The sequence below is a fragment of the Bicyclus anynana genome, chromosome 9, assembly GCF_947172395.1.
Source record: "Bicyclus anynana chromosome 9, ilBicAnyn1.1, whole genome shotgun sequence".
Taxonomy (NCBI): Eukaryota; Metazoa; Arthropoda; class Insecta; order Lepidoptera; family Nymphalidae; genus Bicyclus; species Bicyclus anynana.
The window spans coordinates 16,901,053-16,913,495 of NC_069091.1; the positions used below are offsets into that span (position 1 = coordinate 16,901,053).

General features: G+C 35.5%; 1 protein-coding gene across 2 annotated transcripts in view; it reads right to left on the reverse strand.

Moving 5' to 3' along the window:
- Positions 1-7,480, reverse strand: part of LOC112043683 (uncharacterized) — an 89,674-nt gene extending 82,194 nt beyond the window's left edge. The window contains exons 1-2 of one of the 2 annotated variants that reach the window (XM_024079203.2): positions 7,350-7,474; positions 4,229-4,314 (exon numbers count right to left, since the gene is read on the reverse strand). The gene's annotated coding sequence lies outside the window, so the exon portion shown is untranslated. Of the gene's footprint in view, positions 1-4,228; positions 4,315-7,349 lie in introns of both variants that reach the window. The other variant, XM_024079202.2, reaches the window with a different exon arrangement.
- Between the last annotated feature and the right edge of the window lie 4,963 nt (positions 7,481-12,443).

Below are 12,443 nucleotides of genomic sequence, written 5' to 3' on the forward strand. Positions count from 1 at the left end.
GTACATTAAAACTTATCATAAAAAAAAATTAGAAACTGTCACCAAAATATAATAAACCAAGAAATCGTGGCTCCTAGAGGTTACCCAGTTGAACCTTACAAACATCTCTTTATAATATTAGTATAGATTATAGCTTAGAGCCACCATGCTACGCCAACACAAGTTAAAAAGTAAGTTCCGATTTATCTGAAGGAAAAATCTCACAGAGCTAGCAAACGCAAAGTGTGGGTAGGACTAGCAATCTGATCCCATCCGTAATCTGGTAAAAAAGGTTACCTACTAAAACCTATCCCTAAGTGCTTCAGTGAGATTGCGTAACAAATGTAAAACCAATTCCGCGACGCAATGCGAAAAGGAACAATAAAATTTATTACTCGAGAATTGTAAGAATCGTGAGAATTGTGCGTAACTCGCTCTCCATAAATTGCGAGCTACCCTCGCCTCGGAGCGTTTCGGCGTACACGGCCGCTATCGTGAGGAGGCTTTGACTGAGTGCGGGCTGACACAGGGCTGGGGAAAAGTCGCCTTACAGTTTCTTGGAGGCTTTATTTGTATTTTAAAAGAAATAAAATGCATTTATTTATTCACGTTTCGAGTTGTCTATGCACCTCTTAATGCACCTACAATGTTATTTCCTGTAGTGCCAATACAACACCGTGCGTTGCTAACATGATTTCGCTAATCCTCAAAGTGTTCACTTGTAAAGCGTTTTTTTTATAAGTTCTTGGGTAAATATCAGAAATTGTATCCCCCGTCGGATACAATTTCGAAGCTTTGCTGCAACCCAAGCTAATCCAAGAACTCTCGCAATTGAGTCAGGCCCTTGAACCCGTGTAGACAGAAAGCGTTCAGGCGTACTGACTTCTGCGACAGTGCCAGTGTGCCAGTGGCATATCTTTAGGTATCATGGTGGCATTTTGCCCTTCAGTCGTGTTCCTCATATATGAGGGTCGTGACCACCTCCACCCATGACTTTCAGTTTTAGACTGTGGAGTCGAGTGTGGTGCGGATCTGATCAGACCAAAGCATTGGGCTGCAGCCCCGTAGCCTCTTTCCTCCCACTTTGCCAGTGGCCGTGGCGAACGTCGCTCTCAATTATAGAGCCATTGAAGAGCTCTTGTGTGTTAATGATGGATCTCTCCGTGGATAGAGTCATTAATATCAATAAACAATGCTATGGCAACCCTGAACGAGGAGTTTTTCGTCGCCAAAGACCCCCCTCACCGCGCCCTCAGTCCCCGCCGCCGCCACACATCTGTTTTACGACGGTCGTTACTCTGATTTTACTTGCTAATCTTTCCGCTCGGTATACTATTTAGTTTGCGTCTATTTTTTTTTATTTTTCCTTCATCCATAACTTTATACAAAATTATATTCAGGTTTTACCAAGCGAATGATGAATTCGGCGATGAAAAGAATTCTGCATACTTATACAAACAACATATTTATTACAGACCTAGATAGGTCTCGTACATTGGTACCGAAGCGTTAGCTAACCCAAAATTGAAATCGTTGGAACATTGTCGAAAAGTTCCATGTCTGTCGGTTTTTTACGAGATTTACTTCGGTGAATGCGCCCAGGAACTTTACGATCTCTTTTTACTTTCTTCTTTTTATCATCATAGAACTGCCAGGCGCAGTAATTAATCTTCAACCAGATACGCAGTTGATGCTACTTGGACTCTTACTCAAACTCTTCGATCCTTATTTATGTTAAGGAATGCCCTTCCAGATATCCCTGTTTCTCTACCTACTATATGGGTATGGGTTTATTCAAGTCTAGAGTGAATTAGCACTTTCTAGACAAGCTCGTTCCACCATATCATCAGGCATGATTGCAGTCAAGCGCTGACTTACAAAATGTAAAAAAACGTCGTTAGTTAAATGACCGAAATGGACAAAACAGTTCGAATAAGTAAATAGTGTAGTGTTAGGTGCTGCGTTAAAGATCACATGAATAAGTAACGTAAACTATATCCAAAAACTCTAATAACAAACATAGAACATAATGTGCATTTTAGGACGATGTATTAAGATATACGTAATTGTATTAATTTGTATATACCTACTAGGTCATAATATAATTAGCCTTGCGTTTGGCGATATAATTGAGCGCTCCCGTTTCGCCTTTTAGTCAAAGATGCCGCTTTTTATTGAAAAGATCGTTATCATGAAAGGAGAACGGGAGAGTTGCCAAGTGTGGTGTAGTACGCCAAGTCTGGAGTGCTGTACTACAGGATGAGAACAGTTATTGTTTGACCTAAAATATTTGTAGTACATATCAGGAATAATTAATGTACTCGACGTAAATTTTGGCAGCGTTTGCACTGCGCGTAGAGGCTAATTGACAACGCCCTGAATGCGGTAAATAATGTATTTTAGTTTACCTATTGTACGTTGTATTCATGAATATTGTATTTAGGTAATGTAATTTGGTATGTTTTACAACCTTTTGTTTAATTTGTATGTGTACTTACGTAATCTTGGAAATTACCTAGCTTTAAATAAGGATTTTTGGACGTATGTTTGGATTAAAATAAAATTAGGATTACTTTGGTATCTTCGGTGACAATTTATACTGTAAAAGACGCTAGACGTTTCAAAAGTCTTGAAGTCTTCGTCTACGAACTACGAGTAAGTCAAAAAACAGCAATTTCCTCCTTACTAAATTCCCTTTAGTTACCGTAATATTAATTTCATAACATCATACCATAATCAATTGAAACATACAGAATGTATTTGTAAATTATAACATATTCATACAGTTAGTTACAACTTGTCATTACATAATTCAAATCTAAACAAGCTTCCGAGTTGAAATGTTTCAAACATATGTGATAAACTGAATCGATTTTCATAACTTATTAACTATATTGTTTACTACTTTCATAGGGAGATTTTTAGTTTACAAGTATGGTGGCTTTTAAACATTTTAGATTAAAATTAGGTATATTTAGGGCAGTCTGAAAAAACAATTGTCCTGTTTAAATATAGGTGTCGTTTGCCCACTTATCATCAGATGAGCCATTTGCAAGGTCTGTTATTTTATTATTATAAAAATAAAACTCTAAAATAAGAAAAAAAAACTAATATCTGGTGGATGGACAGCTTTATGCCACGTTTTTATCACTACCCCGAGGAGTGGGAGGTCACGGACGAAAATGACGCGAATTTTAATGATGTTGTGACGAGAGCGACATCTTGTCAAAGCGTTTCATGCGATGCAACGTTTCGAGTTTGTGACACTCGGTATTTTTCACTACGAGTGTGTTTTACTTTGAATTAATTATGTTACTTGTTGAAAAATATGTCATATATACATGAACACTGCATCAGTTTTGCTTTTGTTGTTTACTGAGTAATTTTTTGATGTGTAAATTTATGTTTAATATAGAAAGCTAAACCAAACCTTATTGTGTCATGTTATTGTAGTATAGTTTATACAAAAATAAGCACTGAAATTACGATTAAAATTGAGGTTGGGGGTTAATACAAAAATAAGCACTAAAATCACGATTGGAATAGTGGTTGCTATACTTTACGTCCTATGCTCAGACCTACAAAAACCTAAAAAAACACATTAAAATCGGTAAAACCGTTGCGGAGGAGTGCAACTACAAACACCATGACACGAGATTTTAATATATTAAAATGTCGTTCAATTTCATATATTGTATATATACAAAAAAAAAAATATTTAAATAAAAGATAAGACTTTTAACTGCTTAAAAAAGTAAGTGGACCTATAAAGAAGGATGGCTGGCTAGTCTCAGTGTTTTGGGTCAAATAAGCATTAACTCTTGGGTCAAATGCATTGATCAACTTACTAGACACCATGTTAATGTTTATTTCATCCAGTTCGTCTATAAGCAGCAGTTAAATTTTGACACAAAGAGGAGTGTAATCGGTAACTCTATACGAAAGTCTGATTTTCGAATTTAAAATAAACATATTTTTATGCGGACGAAGTCACTAGTCTCTGCTGCATATAAAATCAACTTTTTAGCGCCAAATTAAAGTTAGTAGGAGCCGCGGGCAACGGGTAGTAAGCCAATAATAAAAAATACATAATTGTTACGGCTTGTTATGGAAGAGCGGAGCCTTCTGTCACAGAAGTGTACAATTTTTCAAATATTTGTTACTGATTTATATTGACGAAATAAACTACTTTTATTTATTATTTATTTATAGTTGAAGCATACCAACATATAATAACACTCATACTTACTTAAAACTCAAATCCTATATTTCCAGCGAGACTTTGAGGAAGGCAACGCGTTCGTAGAAGCCACTCAGAAACAACTCGTGCATACGCTGCAAAGAGAAATATGCTAAGGTGAAGCTACACCTTCCTTTGCTAATCTAATAAGTTTCTCAAATATACGACGCTCCTCGCACACTCCGTTTTATTATATAGCACTGAGTGTTACCAGCGATTTCATCCGCATACGATTTCTTGTGAAATGCAGAAATGCTTTTCCTTAAATAGAGAACCACTTTCATACAGAGATTTAGAAGAAAATGCTAATTTTTTTTTTCGCGGCAGACGTCCGTGACTTTGTCTGCGTGAAATTTGGTTTTTCACAAATCCCTCGGGAACCATAGATTTTTTGTGCATGAAAAGTAGCCTATGTATTAATCCAGAGTAAAAGCTAATTCCATTCCAAATTTCAGACAAATCGGTTCAGTAGTTGCGGCGTTAAAGAGTAACTAACATCCAAACAAACATCCATACAAACTTTCGCGTTCATAATATTAGTAGGATAGGAGTCCTTAAGTTGGAGTAGAAATAATATTGTTTGAACAAGTCAAATAAATAACAAGTTATATATATAATAAGGTAGGTTACGTTGTTTTAGTTTTTTTTACGCAGTCAGGAGATCTCTATACATTTAATTGCTCTATGGGCCTACAATATTATTGGCCTATTTACAGTTTCAAATTACAAATTTCGAATTGAAAATTTTAAAACGGTGAATAGCTTTGAAAGCAACTCTCGTGTCTTTATTATGAAACTTACTTTGTTCGTTTTATAAAATCATATCAAATTATGCAACCGTGGGACCTACTTATTTAGTTAATTGCAACATACACGTGAATGATCTACGACCTACGTTATTATGTTATTTGTTAAGTCATATCATTACCATATGTAACTTAAATCACACCACACTGCTTTTGGTTGAGATTCATTGAAGTCCATTATCAAAAATTAATGATGGTGACCAGAGGTGCTAACATTCGTTCAGTGAAGAGAAATATCATCCAATGGCGTCGGAGTTGTCCCATTCCCGTCTCTTTCGTACCAACGCAATGAAAGAAATAGCGATATTTCCGGTTGCGCCGCCATTGGTTTAATTTTGTCTATATCTCTTCACGAGATTATCTCATACTGCGTTAAAACACCACCAATTTTTACCTCTGAGAGGTTTTAAAAAAAAAACATCATAAGAAAGAAAATCTTAATAGTTCATAATCCAACACAAGACCTCGTAATCCTAAGTCCCGCTGGACCTCTGGTGACAGTTAGTGAATCTATTGGAGCTAGAATAACATTCTATTGTAATATGATATATTGTATATACCGAATCAATTAAGTATATTGGCAATCGAATGATGTGATAGGTATTATAGACAGGATGTTATTCATTAATTGTGTCATTAATAAGAGGAAGCAATCATGTCAATATTTTATGTTATAGATATTATATCTTTAGAATACGTTTGGTATTAGTATTTATTTATTATTATTATTTATTATTATTACGATATATTAGTACAGTGACACGACAAACGCGTTTGTTGTAAGCTAACCAATCAATATATTTAATAGCAGATACCAACATATAATACCTGAATATATACCTATATTATGTGTAGATATATCCTCTAGTTTATAGGATTTATATAACTAAAAAAACGTCAGCACGGCATGATCGCATTCTTAAAATATTATTAGATTATTATGCATGTAGTGATTAGGAGTGTTACATCAAAACTCATTCACCAAATAAACCATCGTTACTGGTAAGCGTCCACAGATCGTATGTATCGGACGCATCGCATTAAACGAATCGTAGTATTCTTTGTATAGAAATTCATATAAGTGCGTCCACTGAGCAGCATCGTACAGATCGCACGAATTAACATTCTACCCTTAAATTAAAAATCCGTTTAATGCGATGCGGCCGATACGTACTTTGTGATCTGTGGACGCCTACCATTAGCAATCATTTTTAGACAGATGATAAATACACGTGTTTTTTGCTAACGCCGCTGGAGTTTCACACACGCCTGTCAAACGCCTACACCTTACTATTATCTACAACCTAAGCAAAATATATAATAAAATAATATAATTATCTTCCTTCTAATAAGATTCCATGGAACTCGAACGCTAAGACAGAACAGAAAACTCTTCCCGGACCCCTCGTGGGTAATGGCTTAAGTTAATAATGAATTATATAAATATTGGGTTTTTATGCACGTGAATAGATGCGTATACAGAGGGTCATACCGAGCCTTGAAACATAAGGTATAAATAAATAATAAACGCACTTCATTTACAGTAATTATTAAGAACTAGCCTTTGGTCCTACCACGGCTTTGGTTGTATCAATGTATGTTGTTTAATAACGTAATTCCAGGCGACCATCCAAAGCTTATTAATCTATCCCTCGGGTTAATAAGGGTTTAAGTATGCCAGTATGTGTGTGTATATCACTCCCTTACGTCGCAAATGCAGGACCAATTTGAGTGAAATTTGTAATAGATTACACATGCAATTACATCGGCTTTTTTATCCGAAAAACATGGTTCAGGATTGGATTTTGGATTTTGTGAAAATACAGAATTTCTCCTATACCGAATACAGAGTTTCCGCTAATCAATAGTACTTAGATTTAGGATTATTAATCTTGATGAATTTTATAATATTAAAGTAGGTATTTCAGACTAACTTAACATTTAGCTGTAAATATACTAGCGAGGTATATCCTCCGGAAAATGCGCGCCTTTTGTGGTCTACTTATTTCATGTAACATTTTAATTTTTATTCACGTATGTACTTTGTATGTATTTAGGTTATTGTGGGAAATTAAGAGGATTAGTTATAAAAATATAATACTTAACACCAAATTATCAAATACGATCCTTTTTATAGTTAAAAACATCATCATCGTAAAAAACCTTAGCTTTACGGATATAATAAAATATAGATAAACTCATGTATATTATATTATATATACATATTCATTTTGTATATCTAGTTAGTAGCTACCGCATTAATAAACATGAGCGGTCGAAAAGTTACGTCTATGTATAACTACTTATTAAAGTGATACACTTACGTGCAAGGCATGCTAGGATCCAGTTCACTTTCACACACAATCACTTGCACTTTAAATCACTTTCACATCGTACAGCATGCTTTGCGAAACCATTCGTGTTTGGGGTGCAATCGTGGACCCCGGGTGAAGGGTAGGCACAGACTGCCGCGGCGGGTCGTGAGGGGTCGGGGGGAGGCGCCGCGCAGGCGGGTAACTGGAACTCTATTTTTCCCCCGGATTGCCCACTTATCTTTGCTGATGCAGACTGCAAAGCAAAAGCGCAATTAGACCGACGCAGCGGTGGGTTTGATTGAAATTATATTGCGGTGTGTATCGGCCGATCGGTTGAGGGAGGCTATATTTATGGCAGACCTTAAGAAAAGAGCCTACCTTTTAGAGGAAAATATATTTGGATTGTAAATTAAATATTTTTTTAGTTTAATTATATTTTAATATTATAATAAAGGATAAGGCTTACGCCGTAGAAGCGATGTGTTAATATTTTTTGCATTTGTTAGTTATAAAGAATACAGTCAGTAGGTAAGTTATTTATGGTACTTAAATCTATAGTAATATTATAAAGAGGAAAACTTTATTTGTATGTTTGTTTGATTGTAATGAATAGGCTCAAAAACTACTGGACCGATTTAAAAAATTCATTCACCGAAAGCTACACAAGTAACATAGGCTAAATTTTATTTTGAAAAAAAAATAGGGTTCCGTAAGATATTGGAGGTTTTCGGACACAAGGTGTAAAAAAACAACCAGAAAAGTAGTGTAGGGGTAGGTAGGAGTAGGGTTAGGGTAGGGGTAGGCTAGGGGTAGGGTAGGATAGGGGTAGTTGAAAGTTTACATCGAGTTTCACGCAGACGAAGTCGCGGGCGTCGGCTAGTATCATATAAATTAGGACTTTATATTTATTTTATCTCCTTTCTAAAAATTCTCAATATGACTCCGAAGTTAAAAAATTGGTAATGTTTGTACGGAAGTTGTTTCACTCACTTATATTAACACATGAGACTGAACAAAACCAAATATTACCTATCTCCTACATAATACATTGGACTCAAATCTCTTTCTCTTACAGAAGAAAACACGGGCCTCAAAGTGGGCTAGGCCGACGATGAATATGCAATCATTGCTAATCAAAGTTTCAGTGAAACAATCAACTTTGCCAATAGTTAGCTAGGTGCTCCGCGTACGATTCAATTAATACCTAAGTGGGTAGCATCTAATACGCGTTTCTATTGTTTTCCACGACCCAATCCCGGCGAATCTAATTGGGAAACTTCTTAAATCCTATCACAGAGACTTGTTTTTGTCGTGGGATTAAAGAAAATACAGGTCGTCTTTAAAATGACTAGATCCAATTTACAAAATTGCTTTATTTGTTGAAAGAGACCTTGGATAACAACTAACAAAAGACAAATGAGACTTCATTTGGAGTAAAAAGAATTATCTTGTTTAATTATTATTATCTGTCTCGGTGATTCCGTGCTTAGACTATGTAGCTTCAGATCACCGGGTACTGGGCTCGAGTCCTGAGTAGGGCTATGAAATTCTGTAGCGCTATACTGTATCTAACGATGTTTTGTATAACTCGCAAGTACGAGTTTCGATTATACCTCTATCTTTCTCTTTCTATAGTATCGTGTCAGACAGAGAGAGAGAGAGAGGTGAATTCGACACTCGCACTTGCGAGGTATTTTTTTACTGAATAGCCCTCCTGAGCTTGAAGTGTTCAGTAAAAACTCTCAGATAGACGTCAAGTTATTGGTGATACACCCATATGCTTCGGAGAGTACAACCACGGGTCTCAGTATTTTTTTATAACATACAATAATGAGGGTAAAATTAATATTATCGTGCTAAGCACGCCAACCCACATTGTAACAGCGTGGTGGGTTAAAACTCTGGAGAGAGGCCTTCTTATAATGGTTATTAGTGGTAAAAACTGTATTAAAAAAAAAACATAAATACAGCCGAACGTAGAACCTCGTACTTTTTGGAAGTCGGTTAAAGAGTACGATATCAACGGCTATGGATGACTCATGACTACTCGGTGTTAAGTCCAAACACATTACACACGTATTAAATATATCCAGTACAACAATACTTTCCATTTCTCCTTCAATGCCATTTCGTTCTAGGAATGTTACGTAAATACTTATCTCAATAGTTGGTCTACAACACATCGGTTCGAGGCGTTAAGATCGCTATAAGGAAGGCTTTTAAAAGTTTCCTCTAATGTCTGATACAGTGTTTCACCCGCGGTAACTCGACACCCCGGTGCAATCAAATTAACATTTCTAAAGTTTCATTCGATTGCGCTTGCTTACGAACTACAGTCGAATTGTGATCGCATCTTATAAAATCAGGAATAGAATCGATTGGAGACTACGAATGTTATCCTTTCAGGACTCTATGATTGGATGTAGACAGCTCTTATTAAATGAAATGTATTTTACATTTTCCTCACCATAATAATTATTATGAGACAGTTGCTACTATTGCTACCAAATGTAGGAGTATCGACTGACGAACTGTTATCTCGTCTGGTCAGGGTCTGGCTTATTTAAGCTTTTATTATAGTCTTTAGTCAAAACACATGCCGTGTTGATGTTATTTGTAAACTAATTATAAATGAAAATATAATTATTTTAAACTAGCTGACGCCGCGTGGTTTCACTCGTGTGGTTCCCGTTCTTGTAGGAATACGGGGATAATATATAGCCTTCCTTGATGAATGGGCTATCTAACTCAAAAATATTTTTTTAAATCGGAACAGTAGTTCCTGAGATTGGCGCGTTCAATCAAACAAACAAACTAACTAACAAACAAACAAACTTTTCAGCTCTACAATACTGTAGTATAGATCTTATTATATAATGTACTAGCAGGATCTCGCGATTTCACCTGCGTAGATCCCTTTATAATATAGTAGTGCAGATTTAAAAATTGTTATTAAATGCATTATTTTTCACTAGGTTTAATATTCCTCTAAAAGCTGACAATTACAACGATTTGGCAGTATAAATAATAGAGTACCTACATATAGGGAAAGTATCTCTCAGCTGACGCTACCTTTACTAAAGGTGATTTTTATATCAAATATCATACTCAAACTTCATAGTTTAATGTACAGGTACGTAGAATGGACTAAGGATAGGTCTCTTCCGCAACGGAGCGATACCAATTCTTCTAATCTAAAGGTTTTTAACAAAATTGATATTGGTTCTGTTTGATGAAGTCACAAAAAGTCCAAAGCAAAGAAAACCACTTTCGCTGCATAAAAGCACTCACAACAAAATAAATTAGATCCAGACATTGCATTGTAGATTAGGTTTTATAAATACGGCTAGTTACAGTTTTATTTGTGAGAAAACACTTTGAAAGCTCTTTAATTAAGAACAGACTATATAGTAAATAAAAATATTGTTGCTTTTGTCCGATTCATAAATTCATAACAAGTGATTTTGAAAAAAATATACTTTTAGTATTAAAAGAGCCGTGATAGCCCAGTGGATATGACCTCTGCCTCCGATTTCGGAGGGTGTGGGTTCGAATCCGGTCCGGGGCATGCACCTCCAACTTTTCAGTTGTGTGCATTTTAAGAAATTATTTATCACGTGTCTCAATCGGTGAAGGAAAACATCGTGAGGAAACCTGCATACCAGAGAATTTCTTAATTCTCTGCGTGTGTGAAGTCTGCCAATCCGCATTGGGCCAGCGTGGTGGACTATTGGCCTGACCCCTCTCATTCTGAGAGGAGACTCGAGCTCAGCAGTGAGCCGTATATGGGTTGATAACGACGACGAGCATTAAAAGACTACCTTTTCTCTAACTAATATTAAAAAAAAAAAAGTTTAGCTAAACTAGTGACTGAGTTACAAACTGTGTTTTTTAGGCAACCAATTGGCAATGTATTTAATTTAAAAATTGTCGCTGTTAACGGCAACATTTGTGACCGATTTTCATGATGGTTTACTGGTACATACAGGTACTGGTGTTTGCAAAAAAATATCTAATAGTAGAGGATCCGAATTTATAAAGGACTAAGAATACGCCCGCCCGCCCGCGATTTCGTCAGCGTGGAATTTGGTTTTGCACAAATCTCTCGGAAACCATGGATTTTTCCGGGATAAAAAGTAGCCTATGTGGTAATCCAGACTATAATCTATTTCTACTTCAAATTTCAGGTGATTCGGTTCAGTAGCTAATCCGTGAAAGAGTAACAAAAATCATCAGGTTTCATGGATTGTTTCGGGATAAAAAGTAGCGTAGGTATATGTTAATCCAGAGTAAAATTTATATCCATTCTAAATTTCAGCCAAATCGCTTTAGTAGTAGCGGGGTAACAAACATCTCAAACATCCAAACAAACAAACATCCATACAAAATTTGGCGTTTATAATATTAGTAGGATTAAATATATCAATAGAGACAGCAGTAAAACTATACTACAAATAACTGGTTTTCTACGTTTTAAGTATTCATTGAGGTTTTTTACTCGTATACGAAGCACTTAAATCGGGTTTAAGCCCATGTATAAACGCAACAAAACAAGCCAAGATAATAAAACATTCACACACATGCCACTGCTGGGCTGCGTAAATGTAATTAAAAATTAACACATAACATAAACACATTTTATTGAGAGTGCATTACGTAGAATGGATACATTTCATTGATATTAAAAATCTTTTAATTCCCTCTCGCTTTATTGGTTTTAACATAATCAATTTACCAATACCTCTCGACTTTTCCTTTCCATAAACGGATTTGTATATTTATGTTGGTTTATAAATGAATAACTTTGGGCTTAATTCTCAGATAGGTATTTGTTTTTAAACTTAGATGTAAGTTTTATCTGAATTTAGAAAATACTATAAGGGTCGCTCGTAACTCCGTTCACGTGAAATGTTTTTTTCACAAATTCAGCAGGAACCCAAAAAATTGAAATCCTAATTTTGATTACTTTAACTATCAAAATATTTTATATTTTGCGGTAAACCTGTATCTTTTGTTTACTTGGAAGTTTGATTAAAATGTTTACTTAAAAAATTATTGTAAACATGTAAATTTTAAGTGATGAAATTGTCATAGGTACACATA